The sequence below is a fragment of the Mytilus trossulus genome, chromosome 12 (assembly GCF_036588685.1).
Source record: "Mytilus trossulus isolate FHL-02 chromosome 12, PNRI_Mtr1.1.1.hap1, whole genome shotgun sequence".
Lineage (NCBI taxonomy): Eukaryota > Metazoa > Mollusca > Bivalvia > Mytilida > Mytilidae > Mytilus > Mytilus trossulus.
The window spans coordinates 31,695,857-31,718,916 of record NC_086384.1 but is presented as its reverse complement, the minus strand read 5'-3'; the positions used below and the strand labels follow the sequence as shown (position 1 = coordinate 31,718,916).

Below are 23,060 nucleotides of genomic sequence, written 5' to 3'. Positions count from 1 at the left end.
TCCATGTTTACTTTAAATCAATATGAAGGTCTAGATTGAGGTTCTTTCATTACACATGTTTCAGTATAATATTCTTTTAATTTTTTAGGTCATTTGTCTTTTCTTTATACCCATTATTTTTTATTTTTTATATTATATGAACATGATGAATGAAGAATTTCATGTTTATAAACTAGTACGTACATACACTGTCACACATATAGCTACAGAGAACATATACACATTTGCTACGCACCAAGCACATGTGAAAATAAATAACTGTATCTACACCTCATTATTTTATCTATATGGATAAGAAAATGTGGCATGAGTCAGAGTGTCAATGAAACAACTCTCAATCCAAGTCACAAATTGTAAAAGTAAACCATTATAAGTCATAGTACAGTCTACAACATGGATACCATTTTTTCTACTGTAAATATAAAAAAGAACATGCGGTATGATAGCCAATAGGACAACTATCTACAAAAGACCAAAATGACACTGACAGTCATTAACAACTATAGGACACCGTACAGCCTTCAACAATGAGCAAAGCCCATTCCAACCCCATCCACATTGTATATTACATAATAAATAAATTAAAAAATAAATTTACCTTGCATGTTTGATGCACCGTCTGAGCAAAAGCCAATAAGTTTACTCCACAGTTGGTTGGTATTGTCCTCTGAATTTTCAAAGCAAACAGCTTTCATGTAATTAAATATGTCCTGAGATCCTGCAGATTCAGCAGTACCCAAATCTAAAAACTTTTCAATTATCTTTCCATTTTGGGCCCTTCTTACCCACAATGACTCATATTCATCCCCCATGAAGTCAGATGACCCATCACAGGTGAGGCTCAGAAATGGTGTTTTTTTCAAAAGGTCTCTGGTCTCATTTCTGGAAACACTGGCTATATTTTTGACAAATTCACAGGCCTTTTTGTCATTCAGGTAGCTACATGTATTGCCAACATCAAGACCTTTAGCTTGATCCAGTTTACATATAACATTATAAGTTTTAAAGCTAAGATGATGTTTAGCAACAGCATGGGCATTACGAAAGAGAATGCTAAGTCTGTCATATTCAGTTTGTTTTATAGAGTTAATGGCCTTTGCAGCCAGTGAATTCTGAGGAAGTGGCCTCTCGGCAACAGATGTTGCACTGATGTGAGGGGAACTGACTTCATGATTTTGGATGGTGTCAATCCTAAAATTCGTACACCCAGATAAGAATTTCCATCCCTTTCCCTGCTCCTTACAGTATGTACAATACATAACGGAATTCTCGTTATCATACTTGAGCCAGGGACGACCGTCCATCCAATGGGTTTTGAACTCTCTGACGCGCTTGTCCTCGTATTTTTTCTTTGCTTCTGTAACTTGGTCGGAAGTGCGAGACAGTCTTTTTGGTGCCTTTCCAGGTCTCGCACTATCCGACCACCTCAACAATGAAGCCATGTAACGATGTAAAATTATGTGTGTACTTTTATCTTTCGATATGAAAACAAAACTGGCACCACTTCTTCATAAAATTAACGGTAACCAGTGACCAGTCACCGAGGTCGTCCTAATAACCAATCGTCTAAATACACAAGATGTCAAGCGGACAGTTACGAATTAATGTCTTCCGATGCAAAAATGAACATTTTTTTTTTTATTTTCTGTTATGATTATATTTTATTTAGTTTATGCAACACAAATTAATCAATAACTACCGAAATTTGAAATTTTGAAAACACGTGGTACTGACCGTTTTTGCGCTTTTTTTTAATTTATTTTGAACAATCGGTTATTAGGGAGACCGTAAAAACTGGTTTACGCTACTTTTGCAAGGAAGTGAGTATCAGTTTATTGATCTCGATGGCGTTGTATTGACACATTCGGCAGTTAACTTACGGTAACGATTAAAAAAGTGCACACAGATATGCACTAGACCGGTCAGACTATCGGCAGTGTACTTTTTACTAGTCCGAGCTTAATTAAAGTAGACACGGGCTTCGGGCTACCGCTTAACGTCGCAGACTGTGTTTATGTGTTACATATTTGTTTTTCTCTCATTATTGGTTCATTTATCAGGCTGTAAGTTTTCTCTTTTGAATTGATTTACCTTGCCATTTCCAGGCTTTTTATAGCTGACTGTGCGGTTTGGACTTTGCTCATTCTTGAAGGCTGTACTGTGACCTATAGTTGTTACTTTATGTGTCATTTGGTCCCTTGTGGAGAGTTGTCTTATTGGCAATCATACCACATCTTCTTTTTTTTATAAACAAGGGTTAAACTTAAAGCACCTCCACTATGGCCTGGGACATAAAATAAGTTTATGAGTATACATACATGTACGTAACATTTGTACATTTGTACATCTAGAATTATATCAAGGTTATAACAAAATGCACCCAAATTTTCTTTAGAAAAAGAGCAATAACCCTTCAAATGTTGTCTGATTAAATTTCTTGTTAGAAAGCTTTTGACATGGTGAACAATTTTACTACTTTAGTTTTCCCAAAACTATAATTATATTATTTTATAGATATAACTTAAATGATATCTCTAGGTTGTTTTTTCCAAAGCAATGTCTCAAGAAACATATGTGCTTTAATAAAAATAAAGATTATAGCTAATTTCCTAATGCATGAAGGGCAAGACTTTTTTTACTTTGTTTGTATATTGTACAATAGTAATTTAGATAACATCCAATTGCTTTTAACCATTATATTTACAGGTTTAGGTTTGCCTATATTTAATGTATGAAGATGTCAGTCTTACGTTGTACAAAGCTTGGGTAAACGTTTCAAAATCAAAATTCTACTCTACAAGAAATTAGCTGTAAGATGAACATTAAACTACTGTCACTTAGCATGCTTAGGGAAAACATAAAAAAAATCAATGAAGGATAATAAACTTAATTCAAATAGTTTGGGGTGGGGGTAAAAATTGCTGCAATTTTTCTTTAATTGAAATGATTTTATACTTTCCTGTGGTCAATCTATTTTTCCCAAATTAAGTTAAGAGGAGAGTAAGGGGGTCAGTGTTTATCCTACATTGAACTTTTGATTTCGACCCTAATCATGCTAATTCTCAATTGTTGTCTTCTGCTTTTACCATATAAAATTGAGAAAGGAAATGGTGAATATATCAAAGCGACGACCACCCGACCATAGAGCAGACAACAGCTGAAGGTAACCAATGTGTATTCAATGTAGCGAGAATTCCCGCACCCGTAGGTGTCCTTCAGCTGGCCCCTAAAAATATGCATACTAGTACAGTGATAATGGATGTTCGAATTATACACAAGAAACTAAAATTTTAAATCATATATTTACTTAGCACAATTTTTTCTGTAATATACATTGTACATGTATGTTACCTGTTCTTTTACTTCTCTTACTTCTTGTAAGCATAACCAGATATGTCCACAGTGGTACATGTAGCATGCTGCATTATCTGATAGAAGAACAACCCAAGTCAAACTGAACTGCTATTATTAGCTGTTTTTTAGCTGTTATTTACCAGTTTTTCATATTTTTAGCAGTCCTTTAGCTGTTCTAAGCATTCAATCTAATAGCAGTTTTTCATAAACTGCCACATTTCACCATTTCTTAGCATTCGTCTTATCATTCGGCTTAGCATTCATCTTAGCATTCCTCTTAGCAGTCTGGACAACAGTTATGACAGCAGTTCGATAGCAGTTGACCTATTAATCTTTGTTATAAAAATGCTTGGATCTGGCTATGTTTTCAGCTTGAAGTTAAACATTTATTTGAAGATAATTTGATCATTTTCAAATGTGCATTTTGGCTCCATGTTGTGTGGAAATACTTGGTAGTGAAAAAGTGTATTTTTATCAATATAAGCTTAATTTTGGATGAATTTAATACTTTTACACACCTGCAGTACAGTAAGTTGAAAGTTATAGTTAATGCTTGTGTATATTCTCAATTCTGACATAACTTTGAAGGGGAAAACAGAAATCATACAGAAAGCCCAAAAAAGGGGGATTGTAGTTTATTTAAATAGAATTTCTGATGTTGACAGGATTGTAATAGAATGTTAGCATATATATATACTTACAGCTCAAGATGTTATTTGAAAAAAATAGATATGAATATTATTTTAATCTATTATTTTGTAAAAAAAAACAATCTTATCATATTCAAGAGTTGAAAAAAGGGGGGAGGTAAACTAGTAGACTGTGAATAGCTGATTGGTTAAAATTGTCCAAACAATCCATTTAATGAAATTAATTTATAATATATAATTTTACTTTAGTTTATTTCAGAAAAAGAAACATAATATGTATTACATGTATCAAGAATTTATTTGTTTAAAATTCCAAAAGAGAAAGAGGATATAACTGTTGTCTTTTTATCCACATTTAATAGAATAAAAACAGTACATTTGGCATGTTTGGTAATAAAATAATGATAAATGAAATAACTTCTAATTTGAATATCACTTAGTCAAGGTAGAAATTAGCCTCTTAGCAGTAATATCTCTTCAATAAGTTTCTTTTTTAAATGTCTTGATAATCAAAGTGCTTTTTTAATTGTTCCTATATCATTACGGCCACTATAGTCTAACATAATTAATTAGGGATCTAAGACCAGCTAAAGCAAGTGCTTCTCACATTTTTGTTTACATTCCCTTAAAATTAAGTCTGTTATTAGATTGGATAGTTACTGCTCTAATTACAAATATAAGTTTAAGTACAACTTTTTGAAATTTCACAAAGACTAACAGTAAAATATTAGATTTTTAATATTTTTGCTTTTGTACCTTGTACACTGTATATTGATTACCGGTATTCATGTGTCACCTTTTTGTATTGCAACTTTTGGCAGATCTGATAGCATTCCACAGCAGTTATTAGCAGTTTATAAAACCATATAAGGATGTATAACTTAGCAGTTGCCATGAATATTCATTATTGACAGCTGTTATTATAGCAGTTCTCATGAATATTCATTATTTGATAGCTGTTATTATAGCAGTTCTCATGAATATTCAGATCTCATTTAAATTTTTCGTTAAAAATAACTGCCAAAGAACTGTGAAGGCTAAATAAACTGCTAAGAAACAGCTACAGAATGCTATTGGAATGCCTTTATGCAAATTAATCATTGCCTTATATTTGGTAACTGTGAATGCTAATAAACTGCCAAATAACTGCTGTCAAGTGGGAACTGTGAATGCTAATAAACTGCTAAATAACTGCAGTTCACTTTGACTTGGGAACGTCTTACTTTAAAGAAGTTGATATTTATAGTCATTATAATATTCTCAAGAAGTGAAGCCACACACGACCAATCCTGTTTCACAGATTCTAAAACATGGGTGAAAATTGTATGCTGAAAAAGAAATGCACAAGACAATTTTTATAGATGTAAATTGATACTGAATTCATTCCAAATAAAAGACTACATGTACATTTATTTATATTCATTTCATAAGAATCTATTCCATTAGAATCTTAAATCAAGGATTTTTTTGTTTTTTATAGTTAGTGTGATACACATGCATGTACATTTAAGAACACAATGAAAAATAATATAAAGTTCCAATTGATTTATATATATAAAAAAATTGCTAAACAGTTTCAAACTCAGAACAACCTTATACATGATTTACAAATAAGCATATTTTGGTTTTCCCGTTTGAATGATTTTACACTAGTAATTTTGGGGCCCTTCATAGCTTGTTATTCGTTGTGAGCCAAGGCTCTTTGTTGAAGACTCCAGTTGGTATTACTTATTGTGCAAACAGATTGTGGGGACAGAGACAGCATATTGATTTACCTGAAAAAAACACATCTCAGTGATATCATAATCAACTCTCCTTCATTGGCAGTGTCCACGGCTGGTTCGTGGATAGTCTGGCAACCTCCATGCAGTCTGAGGTCTGTCAATGCCGCGGCGTTATGTCTTCATTACATTCAGCGAGCTTTGAACACTTTTATCCTGATTACATACAGGATTAAATCCCACATGAATGGGTTAAGACAGACTTATACTGCCCTTCATGTCTGGAGGGACCATCTCGTCTGCCATTTGTTATTGTTGTTGTGCAGACTACGCGCCTTTTTTTAAAAAGAGGTAACCAAGCAAGGGAGATAAACAATACGGTGAATAACACGTTTCGATGACTTTACTTTAGTGAATAACATTTTTCAAATAAAAATTTCCAAACTTTTTATTCATTGAAAGAGAAGATATGTATCAACTGATTACAAATATAAAAAAAAATGTGTGCTAGGCATCTGCTGTTTACAGAAAATCAAATATATCGATGTTGACCTACTTCATGTACTTTCAATGCCATTACACTGTTGTATATATGCGGACGGCGAATGCATTCAACCTATTTTTTTCAAGACAAATATGGCATACATCGATGTAATACTATGGTTTTGTCACTTTTATAAATGATTACAAAGTTCCCAAAATTTCACCATATTCCGTGTTTATGGACTTTATATCAGTTTTTATTTGATTTGCCTCTTACACGGACCTGTACTTAAAAGGTCGTATTACCTCTCTAAAGAACAGCTTGCAGTCTTCAATCCTATTAATGGTCAAAAAAAGGATAAATTTTGTAATTTAGCCACTTTGGTAAATGTATGAGGTATATAATATGCAAGGTTAAAATTCCAAGCCATTGCAGTTGGAAATAAAACATTTGCAAAAAAACCTGTATTTAATATACAGTCAGCAAAAATATCCTGTGATGAGATTGTCAAACTTTTGGGTATTGATATTGACTATCAACTTAATTTTAATCACCACATTAAAAATATTTGTCGTAAAGCATCCCAACAACTGAATGTTTTGAAGCGCATTGGCTGCTACCTTACTAAATTGAATAAACTGACAATTTTCCACACATTTATTTTATCTAATTTTAATTTTTGTCCTTTGGCATGGCATTTTTGCAACAAAAATAACACCACCAAATTGGAAAAAATTCAGGAAAGGGCTTTACGATTTATATATGAAGACTATGTTAGTTCATATGATGAACTACTTTTACGAGCAAAGGTTCCATCACTGAAAATAAGACGTATGCGTAACATGGCTATTGAGTGTTTTAAAATTTTATATAAATTGTCACCACCATGCTTACATGATTTAGTTGTATTGAAAGACTGTAAATATAATTTTAGATATTCTAATATTGTAGATATACCTAGGGTCCGAACAACAACCTATGGTAAGAACTCTTTTAAATACACAGCTGCTGTTTTATGGAATGATCTACCTGATGATTTTAGAAAAATTGCTAATTTTAGTCAGTTCAAAAATATTTTAAAGTCATGGAATGGAAATGACTGTAAGTGCACAGTTTGTGCAGACTTTTAGTTAATATATTATGCAAATCTATTTACCATCTAGATCATATCCCATTTTTTCAATTTTTATGCTATGCATTTTTACCAGCTTTTATGCCTAGTTTACACTTATATGCTTTTAGCCTTAACACCTAGCTTATGCTTATATTCTGCTTTTAGTGCTTCATTTTTGTGCTGTGATATTTATTGCATGTGTACTATATTATGTATTGTGTTGTTATAAATGTTGTACTGTTATATAATGTCTCATATGTCGGTTAAAAGCTCATTAGAGCTTATGTTTGTCTATGTTTTATATACCATGCCGACTCTAAATAAAGCTTATTTATTATTTATTTATTTATAAGGTTCCTGATACAGTCACCGTAACTATCACCGTGGTCTGTGCGCATGCGCAAGAAACGCCCACTGAATTTCCTACTTTCATTTTTGAAAAATCTTCTATTTGGAGATAGATTTGTACGCATCTATTTACATTTTATCTGCGAAAGAAAATGCACTTGCTCAGTTGCTGAAGTAGCTCTCTTTCTCGTCCTTAAGAGCACACATGTTTCTAAAACGTAAAAAAAAACCATGTGAAAGGTATGAAAAATAATGCATTGTAACAATGATTGTAACAATGAAAACATACATCATCTTTAAATGCAAAATAACATTTTAAAGGAAAGGAGGCTTCACCCCCCACCCCCTTTTTCCTTTTCCAACTACAAAATGTGATCTGGTTCAAAAGAGCCGGACAATTAATACTTTTCATGTGTATGTGTCAGGTCAGTGTTCATAGGAGGTGGCCGAAATGATTTCTTGGGGAGTCCAGAAAGTTTTAAAAAGATTGTTATGGATCGTGCATGTATCATAGTATGAGGGGGATAGGACCTTTATCGGGACACCAGGATTGGGTGTTTTTAGCTTCAGGATTTTGGGATTGACTATTTACAGGTGCGGATGCAGGAATTTTCGAAAGGGGGGGTGCTAACCCAGGGCAAAGGGTGGTGCAAAACATATGTCCCGATACAAATGCATTGATCGGCAAAAATAAAGGGGTGGTGCGCACCCCCGGAACCCCCCCCCCCCCCCTCTGGATCCGCCACTGATTTAGGTATCCAGGAATTCTATTTTTGAATTTCATGATGTAGGGATTTAAATTTATTTAAATAAGGGATCTCGGGATTTCATGTTTTTAAGCCCAGGATTTTGGGATCATGACCCCTCCTACCCCCGGTCATGTACATGTATGAGGGTGATACTTGTAATCCCCTGGGAATCTTGGTACCCCTGTCTTCACTAATAGCCGTTAAAAAAAATTGCCAAATGACAATAGACAATATAGACAATAGACAATATTTTTATTATGACATTTATAACAGTAATTTTTGATCCTTGACGATAAAAAAGTACACATTCCTTTAGGCCATATTAAAATCAATTGTTTTTGACACAGTCAAGAGTGGATAAATATAGTATTGCACAAGATTTGGAGGTGAAATATATTTCTCTGTCTTTTCATGTCGTCACAATGGGAATTTCAGATGAAAGCATGAAAATTTTACGTCATAATCAAATATTGACCAATGAACAACTACAATGTAAGATCAAACTAACCACACCTAGATTAAATGAAAATAATCAACAGGTCGGGAATGCGATATATCGAGTTAAAAAATATTTATAATAAAAACAATATTTATAATAAAAAAATATTTATTTTTTATCACCAATGTAAACATACATGATATATATTACCATTGTATATATCTATCACCATTGCAAACATCTATCACCACTGTTTATATCTATCATCCTACTGTTTTTATATCTCTCACCAATCTATATATCTATCACCTCACTTTATTTATCACTACACTATATCACCAATATATTAAAATCTCCACACTAAATATATCTATCACCACACTATATATTTATCACCACTCTATAAATCTATCAATCCACTATATATATTTATCACCATTCTGCATTAATCACCACTTTATACAACACTGTATATATCTATCACCATGCTATCTATTTATCACCATTCTGTATCAATCGCCACTTTGTACAACACTCCAGTATATATCTATCACCACACTATATGTTTATCACCACTCTATAAATCTATTAACACACTGTATATATCCAAAACCACTGTATATATTTATCACCATTCTGTATTTATCACCACTTTGTACAATACTGTATATATATCTAACACCAAAGGTGTTTAATTCAGATCTTTCTATATATATTTTCCATTATTTATCACAATATATATCTATCACCATCTACAATATCTATCACTTTATCACTTTATCTCTCTATCACCATACTTTATATATATACCACTTCAGATATAGATATCCACTAACTATATATCTATGTCTTTACTATACATCTATCACCTCACTTAATCTATCACTACACTTTTGTATCATCAACATATTTATCCATCACCACTTTATATTAATATCACCAAACTGAATATATATACATGTATTACCACTTTTTAAATCTATTACTGCTTTATAATTCAATCAACACACTGTATATAACTAAAAGCATTATATATAACTATCACTGTTCTGTATAAATACCAATTTGTACAATACTGTATATATTATCACCAAAAGATGTTTATATTTGTATCTCTCTGAATACCTTTACACCATACTATAGTCATTAACTGCCTCCCTTTATATGTCTATGGCCTCACTGTTTATATTTATCGCCTCACTAGATTTCTTTTAGGTAGCTTCACATTTCTATCCCCACACTTCATATATCCATCACCTAACATTATACACCAATCAATGAATCACCTCACATTTTTCTCTTTCACCACACTATATATATATATACACCACCACTCTTTCTAAAGCTGTCACCACACTTTATATCTAACACCTCACCTTATTTATCTATCACATCACAGTTTTACCTGTCATCTCTCTTTATATTTATATTAACATATTGAATATATCTATCACCTCTCTTTATATATATATATATATATATCGCCACACTAATAATCTATTACTTCTCTATACTTCTATCAATACATTTTTTATATTTATCACCATTCTGTATAAAATCATGACTTTATACAATGTTATACATATTTACCATAAAAGATGTTTATATTTTTATTTATTACCACTCTATGTATATATCTTGTCTCACTGTATATATAGACTATCAACTCTCTAATTATATATCACCATATTAATAAATATAAATCACCTCAATAGAAATCTATATCACCACACTTTATGTATCTATCACCACACGTTATATCGACCACCATACTATATACATCTATCACCACATTATCACCACACTATATACATCTATCACAACACTATATACATCTATCACCACACTTTATATATCTATCACCTAACTTTATACATCTTTCACTTAACTGATCATATATCACCACACTTTATGTATCTATCACTACACTATACATCTATCATCTAACTGATCATGTGTCACCACACTTTATGTATCTATAACCACACTTTATACATCTATCACCCTACTAATCATATGTTACAACACTTTATATATCTGTCAACACACTTTATATATCTATCACCTCACTATATACATCTATCACCTAACTGATCATATGTCACCACACTTTATGTATCTATCGCCACACTTTAAATATCTATCACCTAACTCATCATATGTCACAAAACTTTATGTATCTATCACCACACTTTATGTATCTATCACCACACTATATACATCTATTACCTAACTGATCATATTTCACAACACTTTATGTTTCTATCACCACACTTAATGTATCTATCACCACACTTTATGTATCCATCACCACACTTTATGTATCTAACACCTATCTGATCATATGTCACAACACTTGATATATCTATCATCACACTTTATATTTCTATCACCACACTTTTTATATCTTTCACCTCACTATATACATTTATCACCTAACTGGTCTTATGTCACCACACCTCATATATCTACCACCTCACCTTATTTATCTATCACATCACACTTTTACCTATCATCTCTTTTTATATTTATATCAACATATTGAATATATCTATCACCTCTCTTTATATATATATATATATATACAACCTGCTAAACATCAACCCAACAATGTTAGATCTGTAAATTTGCTTTCGCAAATTTTTTGTTCTTCCCTTGTCTGGATTCGAACCCATGCTACTGAGATATCGTGACACCAAATGGCCTGCACTGCAGCCGTCTGTTAGACCACACGACCACCTGGGCTTCACAAAAATAAAGCTTTCGGTGGCCGTGTGTTACCTTTCCTCGTCAGTTTTAATCTAGCAGCGTACTACAATACATGAATATATATATATAAATCGCCACACTAATAATCTATTACTTCTTTATACATCTATCAATACATTTTTTTATATTTATCACCATTCTGTATAAAATCACGACTTTATACAATGTTATACATATTTACCATAGAAGATGTTTATATTTTTATTTATTACAACTGTATGTTTATATCTATGACCTCACTGTATATATAGACTATCAACTCTCTAAATATACATCACCATATTGATAAATATAAATCACCTCAATAGAAATCTATATCACCTTACTATATATCATCTCTGTACTAAATTTATCTATCACCACACTATTTATCTATCATTACACTTTTTATTCTATCACCAAACTGAATACATCTACATTGTTCAAATCTATCACCACATGTTACATTTCTATCACCATACTTTCTTTATCCATCACCACACTCCCAATAGCTATCATTACTATATGTATTTCTATCACCACATACTGTATATCTATTTTTACACTATTCACACTATGCAATTATCACCACAATCTAAAAAATAAATTTGTCTTTCCTTGTACTATATAGATCTATTACATATTTTTTTTTATATATTAAAGATTCCTATATCCATATGTTAAAAAGTTAAAAAAAAAAAAACAGCTTTAATATATGTTAACAAGTAAGAATGGGCTTTATATAACAGTTTGTTGATATGGTAGAATGTCTTTTGATTTACTGAATTTGTAATGTTATTTTTTATATGAATTTTTTCAGATTGCTATTCTACAATGGACCTTGATAAATTCTGATGGAAAGGAAGTAATACAAAGGTACACATCAAGAAGAAAACTGCTTCTCATTTTGATTATTCATTTTAATCATGCACAACTTGCCAGAATATTCATCATATTTGGAAGAAGAAGAAGCTATGTCATGAAAAAACTGCTTCAAATACAGTGGTGTATCTAGAGGAAAGAAATGGATTGATTCAGGTTTTTTTTATTAGCTACCAACTATCCTGATTATATTGGATATCCCCACACTATATATATCAACAACCACACTGTATATATATAACAACACTAATAGTACATATAACTACACTTAACATGTATATCATTGACACACAATTGATACTTGTCACCCCTGTATATCCATCACCACTTTGTTAATATGTCTACCACTACACTGGTTAAACCAATCACCACACTGTTTATATTTGTCACCACACAGTATATATGTATACCTCCACTTTGCTTATATATCATAAGTTATATATAATCGCTATTCTGTATATTCTTCACCGCACTATATTAAAAAATTACAATATATATTCGTCTAAACATCAACCCCACAATGTTATATCTGTACATTTGCTATATAAATATATGTCCTCACTTATCACCACTCTATATCTATGTATCACCACTTTATCATATTTATATTTATAAATTACCACACTATATATCTTTCACCACCTCATCTTGATATATATAATTAAACCCTTAAAAGTAAACAAAACAGTAATGAAGTAATTATTTATAAATATTTTGGTTAACCTTCATCAGTATGATCATAATGTAAAATGAATCACATCAATCGTCTTTGATTAGATTATAACAATTTTGAAATTTATACAATAAAACAGTTAATACCGTATAACTAAGTTGTAAATCTTGTAAATGTACAATACTAAAATATAACTTAGGTTATATAGCTTCTTAATTTTTTTAAATTTTAAAACGGTAGAGAAATTCCAACAAATTCTGCTTTTCCATTGATATATGTTTGTATAAGCTTGTAAACCTATAATGACTTCATGTAGGAATTATTATTTATATTTTGATTTTTCTTACAGAGATACAAAACACGATTTTAAAAGGACAAAGATGTAATGGGTGAAAATGGAAGAAAAGAAAAAGGTATATTTAATTTCAAATAAAATAACAAGTATAATTTAATGATTTATAACAAAGAAGCACTCAGCAATTCTGTTTATAGTGATGGTGAAGGGTTTGTTAGAAAATAATTATTAGGAAAACTGCTACAGCATATCACACAATATTTATATCAATGACTTTTCTACATTCTTGTAATCATGCACATGTATTATGTAAATAAAAATAGGAATATGGTATAATAAATGTTGGTCAAACATCCTTATTGAATACATGTATATATCCTTTAGTAACAAATTTATATAGTGATTATTTTAACACATGAAATTTCATTTTTATCATACCACACACTGCATATCTATTGCTACAGTCTCTATATCTATTACCATACTCTCAATATCTATCACTTCAGTCTGTTACTTTATTCAGCCTTTTAAACTTTTTTGGATTCGAGCGTCACTGATGAGTCTTTTGTAGATGAAACATGTGTCTGGCATATATACAAAATTTAGTCCTGGTATCTATGATGAATGTATTTGTATATTACCACATTATAAACACCTATCACCTTACTATCAGCTCATGGTATATATCAATCAACACACTCGATAATTATCATCATACTGTCTTTATCTACCCCTACAGTCTCTATGTGTATCACTATATTATATATACCTATCACCTCACATATCAACCACCACTCCCTATATCTATACATATACTCTCTATAGCTATCCCAACAGTCTCTTTGTATGTCACCACATAATATACACCTATCACCTAAGTTTAAATACCTATCACCTCAATTAATGTATCAATCATCACACTCTCTATATATATACTTATCTATACCTATACTCTCTATATCTATCCCAAAAGTCTCTATGTATATCTCCTTATTGCCTCACCTATCAACTTACTTAAGATACCTTCAACCTCACATTATACATCAATCACCACACTCTATAATAATCACCATACTCTCTATATATATCCCCACAGTATCTATATATACCACCACATTATATACACCTATTACTTACTTTAAATACCCATCATCTTGCCTTATGTATCAATCACCTCACACAATATATTTATAATCTCACTGTTTATATGTAAACCTCTTATTGATATATCTTTGACGTGACTATATATGTAACTCAACAAATAATACATCTAACACATTTCTTTATATATCTGTAACCTTACTTGATACATTTATAACCTTACTTGATACATTTATCACCTTGCTTGATACATGTATCACCTCACTTTATATATTTAGCACTTCACTATAGCTAGATATATTAATGTCCTAACTCTCTCTCTCTCTCTATATATATATATATATATATCTCACCTCATTTTATATATCTATCCAATAACTTTATGTATTTATCACCTAACTTTATGCATTTATCACTTTATACATCTGTCACCACACTGTATATCTGTCAACACACTTTGTATTTCTATCAAAACACTTTATATATCTATCACCACACTTTACAGATCTATCACCACACCTTATATATCTATCATCACACTTTATATATCTATCACCTCACTATAGCTATATACATCTATCATCTAACTGATCATATGTAACCACAATTTATGTATCTATCACTTCATGTTATGTATCTATCACCATACTATATACATCTATCATCACCTTTTATAAATCTATCACCACACTTTATATATCTATACCACAATTTATATATCTATCACCTATCTTTATATATCTATCACCTAACTTTATACATCTTTCATTTAACTGATCATATATCACCACACTTTATGTATCTATCACCTCACTATACATCTATCACCTAACTGATCATGTGTCACCACACTTTATGTATCTATAACCACACTTTATACATCTATCACCCAAATAATCATAATTCACAACACTTTATGTATCTATCACAACACTTTGTATATCTATCACCTCACTATATACTTCTATCACCTTACTGATCATATGTCACCACACTTTATGTATCTATTACCACACTTTATATATCTATCACCACACTTTATTTATCTATCACCACACTTTATATATATATCACCTAACTCATCATATGTATCCAAACTTTATTTATCTATCACCACACTTTATATATCTATCACCACACTTTATATATCTATCACCACACTTTATATATCTATCACCTCAATATATACATTTATCATCTAACTGACCATATGTCACCACACTTTATGTATCTATCACCACACTTTATGTATCTATCACCACACTTAATATATCTATCACCACACTTTACATATCTATCACCACAATTTATATATCTATCACCACACTTTTATTTATATTTCTATAACCTAACTTTATACATCTTTCACAAAACTGATCATATATCACCACACTTTATGTATCTATAACCACACTTTATACATCTCTCACCCTACTATTCATATGTCACAACACTTTATGTATCTATCACCACACTTTGTATATCTGTCACCTCACTATATACTTCGACCACCTAACTTATCATATGTTACCACACTTTATGTATCTATCACCTAACTCATCATATGTCACAACACTTTATGTATCTATTACCACACTTTATACATCTATTACCTAACTAATCATATGTCACCACAATTTATGTTTCTATCACCTCACTTTATATATCTATCACCACACTTTATATATCTTAACCCTACTATTCATATGTCACAACACTTTTTGTATCTACTCCCTTACTATATATATCTATCACCACACTTTATATATCTATCACCACACTTTATACATCTATCACCTCACTATATACATCTATTACCCTACTATTCATATGTCACGACACTTTATGTATCTATCACCTCACTTTATATATCTATCACCTCACTATATACATCTATAACCTAACTAATCATATGCCACCACACTTTATGTATCTATTACCACACTTTATATATCTATCACCTATCTGATCATATGTGACAACACTTCATATATCTATCACTACACTATACTTTTATCACCTAACTAATCATATGTTACCACACTTTACATATCTATCACCACACTTTATATATCTATCACCACACTTTATACATCTATCACCTCACTATATACATCTATTACCCTACTATTCATATGTCACAACACTTTATGTATCTATCACCACACTTTATATATTTATAAACTCATTATATACATCTATCATCTAACTGATCATATGTCACCACAATTTATGTATCTATCACTTCATGTTATGTATCTATCACCACACTATATACATCTATCATTACCTTTTATAAATCTATCACCACACTTTACATATCTATAACCACAATTTATATATCTATCACCTATCTTTATATATCTATAACCACAATTTATATATCTATCACCTATCTTTATATATCTATCACCTAACTTTATACAACTTTCATTTAACTGATCATATATCACCACACTTTATGTATCTATCACCTCACTATACATCTATCACCTAAATGATCATGTGTAACCACACTTTATGTATCTATAACCACACTTTATACATCTATCACCCAAATAATCATAATTCACAACACTTTATGTATCTATCACCACACTTTGTATATCTATCACCTCACTATATACTTCTATCACCTTACTAATCATATGTCACCACACTTTATGTATCTATTACCACACTTTATATATCTATCACCACACTTTATTTATCTATCACCGAACTTTTCATATGTATCCAAACTTTATGTATCTATTACCTCATTTTATATATCTATCACCTATCTGATCATATGTCACCACACTTTATGTATCTATCACCACACTTTATATATCTATCACCTAACTAATCATGTCACCACACTTTATGTATCTATCACCACACTTGATATATCTATCACCACACTTTATATATCTATCACCAAACTTTATATATCTATCACCTCAATATATACATTTATCATCTAACTGATCATATGTCACCACACTTTATTTATCTATCACCACACTTTATGTATCTATCACCACACTTAATATATCTATCAACATACTTTACATATCTATCACCACAATTTATATATCTATCACCACACTTTTATATTTCTATCACCTAACTTCATACATCTTTCACAAAACTGATCATATATCACCACACTTTATGTATCTATTACCACACTTTATACATCTATTACCACACTTTATATATCTATCACCACACTTTATATATCTATCATCTCATTATATACATCTATTACCTAACTGGTCATATGTCACCACACTTTATGTTTCTATCACCACACTTTATGTATCTATCACCACACTTTATATATCTAACACGTATCTGATCATATGTCACAACACTATGTATATCATAACAGTTTCCATGTATATCTCCGCATTATACAGAAGCTACCCCTTTACTTTATATATCTATCATCACACTTTATATATCTATCAACACACTTTATATATCTTTCACCTCACTATACATCTATCAACTAACTGGTCACAACTATAATTTAAAACCAACCTTTATATATATATATTACCTCACTTATATATCAATGTCCTCATTTTATTGATGTATCACCTCATTGCTAATATCTTATTGGCCTGACTGTCAATATTTTTCTTCTTTCTCACTTTATATATGTAGTCCCTCCTCATATGAATCTGTCACCTCTCTGAAAATATCTTGATGACATCATTGTAAATGTTCTTTCCACCAGACACTTATCTATGACCAAACTATTTATATCTTTTACCTCACTATTTATCTATAACCAAACTATTTATTTCTCTATTCTTACTATATATCTATTACCTCACTTGTTACATTTATCATCTCACTTTATATATTTATCACTTCACTATAAGCTATGACCTCACTATATACATGTACATACATATCAATCACATCACTTTATTCATGTATCACCTCACTTTAAACATGTATCACTGCACTTTATGTATCTATCACCTCCCTCTATATATCTATCACCTCAATTTGTATATCTATCTCCTCATTTTATGTAAGTAAGACATCATTTCATATATCTATCATCTTATTTAATATATCTATCACCACACTGTACATATATTACTACATTTTATATCTCTATCACCTAACTTTATACATATATCACCACACTGTGTATCTGTCACCACAATTTTTATATCTCTCACCTTAATTTATATATCTATCTCCTCATTTTATATATGTATGACCTCCCTGAAAATATCTTATTGACCTCACTGTTTTTTTCATCACATTTTATATATATTTTTTTTATATATGTATCCCCTGCACATATGTATCTATTAACTCACTACACTGTTTAAATCAATCACAACACCATTGATATATGTCACCACACAGTATGTATATATATATCATCCTTTTGTTTATATATCATCACACTGTATATATCATACTACTGTTCTGTGTACACATAACCCAACTATAACTAAGTCCACACTTATCACCAATCTATATCTATTTATCACCATCTTATCATATTTATAGTAACACAACGATTACATCTATCATCATTCTTTTTCTGTTTTTCACTAGATGATATACTATTGTTGTATCTTCTATAAGTGAGAGAAATGGACTGGTCATTGTATAATTTACAGTGGAAGATTATATGCAAATATGCAATGTCCACTGAGATATGTTTGTATAAGATTGTACACTTATCATGTAGCAATTATAAAATTGATTATTTATATTTGTGTTTTTCTGACAGAAATACCAAACAAGATTTTCCAGGGATTTACAGGTCATTGGTGAAAATTGAAGAAAAGATAAATGAAATAACAAAAATAGTTAAATGATTTACAACCAAGCAGCACTCAGCAATAGTGATGATGGTAAAGTATTTTTTATAAAAAATGATACTCAATAACAGATAAATAGTGTGGTGGTTGATAATTTACTCCATTGCTGCAGTCGCTGTATTCATCACCACACTCTCCATATCTATCTCAACAGTCTCAATAGCTATCCCCATACCATGATTATCTATCACTACAATCTTCATAACTATGCCAACAGTCATCATGTATATCATAACAGTTTCCATGTATATCTCCCCATTATACAGAAGCTACCCCTTACTTTATTTATCAATCACCTCACTTTATATATCAATCACCACACTCTCTATATCTATCCTCATACTATCCTCATACTCTCTATATACACCCCAAATGTCTTTCTGTATATCTCCACTTAATAAACACCTATCACCTTACTTTATTTATCAATCACCTCATTTTATAAATCAATCACCTCACTTTATAAATCAATCACCACACACACTCTCTATATCTATCCCCCACTCTCTATATTTGCCCCAAAAGTCTGTATATTTCCACAAAATAAACACCTATCACCTTACTTTATTTATCAATCACCTCACTTTATATATCAATCACCACACTCTTTAATCTATCCCCATTATCTCTATATCTACCCCTTAAGTCTGTCTGTATATCTCCACAAATTAACCACCTATCACCTCACCTTATTTATCAATCACCTCACTTTTATATCAATCACCTCACTTTATATATCAATCACCACACTCTTTATAATTATCCCCATACTCTCTATATCCACCCCGAATGTCTTTTTGTATATCTCCACTTAATAAAAGCCTATCACCTTACTTTATTTATCAATCACCTCATTTTATAAATCAATCACCACACACACACTCTCTATATCTGCCCTAAAAGTCTCTTTGCATATTTTCTCAAAATAAACACCTATCACATTACTTAATTTATCAATCACCTCACTTTATATCTCAATCACCACACTCTCTATAATTATCCCCATCATCTCTGTGTCTATCACCACATTCTCTATGTCACTCACCACACACTCTTTATCTATGCCCATACTCTAGATATCTTTCCCACAGTCTCTAAGTGTATGACCACATTATAAACACCTATCACCTTACCTTATTTATCCATCATATTACTTTATATATCAATCACCACACAATATCTATATCTATCCTTATACTCTCCATTTCTATCCCAACAGTCTCTATGTTTATGACCACATTATAAAGACCTATCACCTTACTTTACATACTTTCCCCATTTCCATTCTCAATTTTATTTCACCTACCATAAATTATCAATGACCACACACTCTCTATATCTACCCCAAAAGTCTCTATGTATATCTCCACATATTAAACACCTATCACCTTACTTTATTATTCAATCACCATACTTTATATATCAATCACCACACCCTCTCTATATATATCCCCATACTCTCGATATCTACCTCAAACTTCTCTATGTATATCTGCACATAATAAACACATATCACTTTACTTTATTTATCAATCACCTCACTTCATATATCAATCACCACACACTCTCTATATCTATCCCCATACTCTCAACATCTCTCCCCACAGTCTCCATGTTTGTGACCACATCATAAACACATATCACCTTACTTTTTTTTACCAATCACCTCACTTTATATATCAATCACCACACACATTCTATATCTATGCCCATGCTATCCATATCTATCAACACAGTACCTTTATTTATGTCCACATTATAAACACATATCACCTTACTTTACATACTTTCACCTCACATGAATTATCAATGACCACACACTCTCTATATCTATCCCAATTAACCCTATATCTACCCCAAAATTCTCTATGTACATCTCCACACAATATACCCTATCACCTTACTAAAAATACCAATCACCTCACCTTGCAAATCAATCACCTCATTTTATATGTTTCACCTCACTCAAAATATCTATCACCTTACTCTTTAGATTTTCACCTCAATTGATATATTATGTCTATCACATCACTGGGTATATCTCTCAACACCCTGTTTATATATAATATAATTTGAAAGTGGATTAGCATGAAACAATCCTGGTTGAAATGAAATAATTTAAAAGAAATGTTTTTAAAGAATAACTGCTTCAACATATTATGCAATTTTATATGTAAATATCATGTTAGGTGTCTTTTCAATAAAAGCAGCAAATATGGTATACTAACTGTCTATCAATGATTCTAACATTCATGATGAGTAAACCTAATAAATATATTGTTTCGGTGTTATTGTACATTGTCGACATAATACATCTGCTGGCACACACATAATGTATATACCACCACATATTATGTATCTACTGCCACACATAATATATAATTATGACCACATATAATATATCTACTGCCACACATAATCAATAACCACACTGTATAAATCTGTCCTCACAGTCTGTATATCTATCACCACACTATGTTTGTCTATCACTACACTATTGTCTCTCACCACTCTATGTTTATCTATCACCACACTATGTTTGTCTATCACAACACTTTTTCTTTTAATCATCACAGTTGTAAATCAAAGGAAAGTAATTACCCAAGAAAAAAATGATTTGAACTTTTCATTTAAATGATTGGTCTCACACGTGAATTGAATTTCTGCATTATAAGTTTTACATTTTGATACTATCTTGGGATTCTGCCATTGCAATGGTGAAACATCCTATTTGTCTTTAGATATAAAGTAAATAACAACTGTTTGAAGCTTTTAAATTTTGTATTGTTTGGGAATAATCATTTGGTCATCTGAACCATATTGTTATTTTTTAGGTTAAACAAGATTTAGTGCCTACCACACAGTTAAGAAAGCATGAGAGACAAGAATGTCTACAGAACAGAGGAGACTATTTTTACTGCACTTAGATTTGTGTTTTAGTTATATTCAATTAGTATTAAAGAGCTACCTACAATAAATCATGTTATATTATGTTCTTAGATACTTTATGTCATTTTTCCTTCTCATGCTTGGGGTTCTTTGCCAACATGGGATACTCCTAGTAAAGTGAAAAATGCATATCTTTTTTTAACCTTTTTTCTAACATGTGTATCTGTAACAACTAGAAATTTCAGAAGCAGTTTTAATATGCCTTTATACTTGATTACCTTTAAACTGAATGTAGCTCCTAGTTAAGTTAGTGTTTAGAATTCATTTTATAGGGGAGTCATAATCAGTGCCAAACAATTATTATTGATGGAGTTATTCCCCTTGGATATATAAATCATATGAAAAATTGCATGGAAAGCTTTTTCAAATCTACATCATTCATAGGATTGCTACGAAATTCATATTGAAGGTTTATCTTAGCAATAATTGGGGTTAGTTTGAAATTCATTTCAATTAATCCACTATTTCTCCATGAGTAATGTCCCTTGGAAATGTAAATTATATAGGAAATTGCCTTACACATGTTTTATATCAAATGCACTTTTGGCAATTACAGAATGATTTTACACCAGACTAAACTGGATTGATTTTAACCTACTCACTTTCTGAATGTGTTGACCCCAAGTTTTCTACACTAATGACATGGCTGGTTTTCTCCTTTGAACTAAATTATACAATATGGTATGTGTTTTGCCATTTTTGAAAGTCTCCA

The 23,060-nt window shown here is 31.1% G+C and overlaps 1 long non-coding RNA gene across 2 annotated transcripts; it reads left to right on the top strand.

Moving 5' to 3' along the window:
* Positions 1-7,823: 7,823 nt before the first annotated feature.
* LOC134693176 (uncharacterized) lies at positions 7,824-23,060 on the top strand. Of its 2 annotated transcripts, none has more exons than XR_010102357.1 (5): positions 7,824-7,911; positions 12,428-12,645; positions 13,512-13,575; positions 19,309-19,432; positions 22,234-23,060. It is a non-coding gene; the product is annotated as an uncharacterized LOC134693176 (long non-coding RNA). The 2 variants fall into 2 exon arrangements; XR_010102356.1 differs by having other exon boundaries at positions 7,881-7,911; positions 12,428-12,483; positions 22,234-23,056.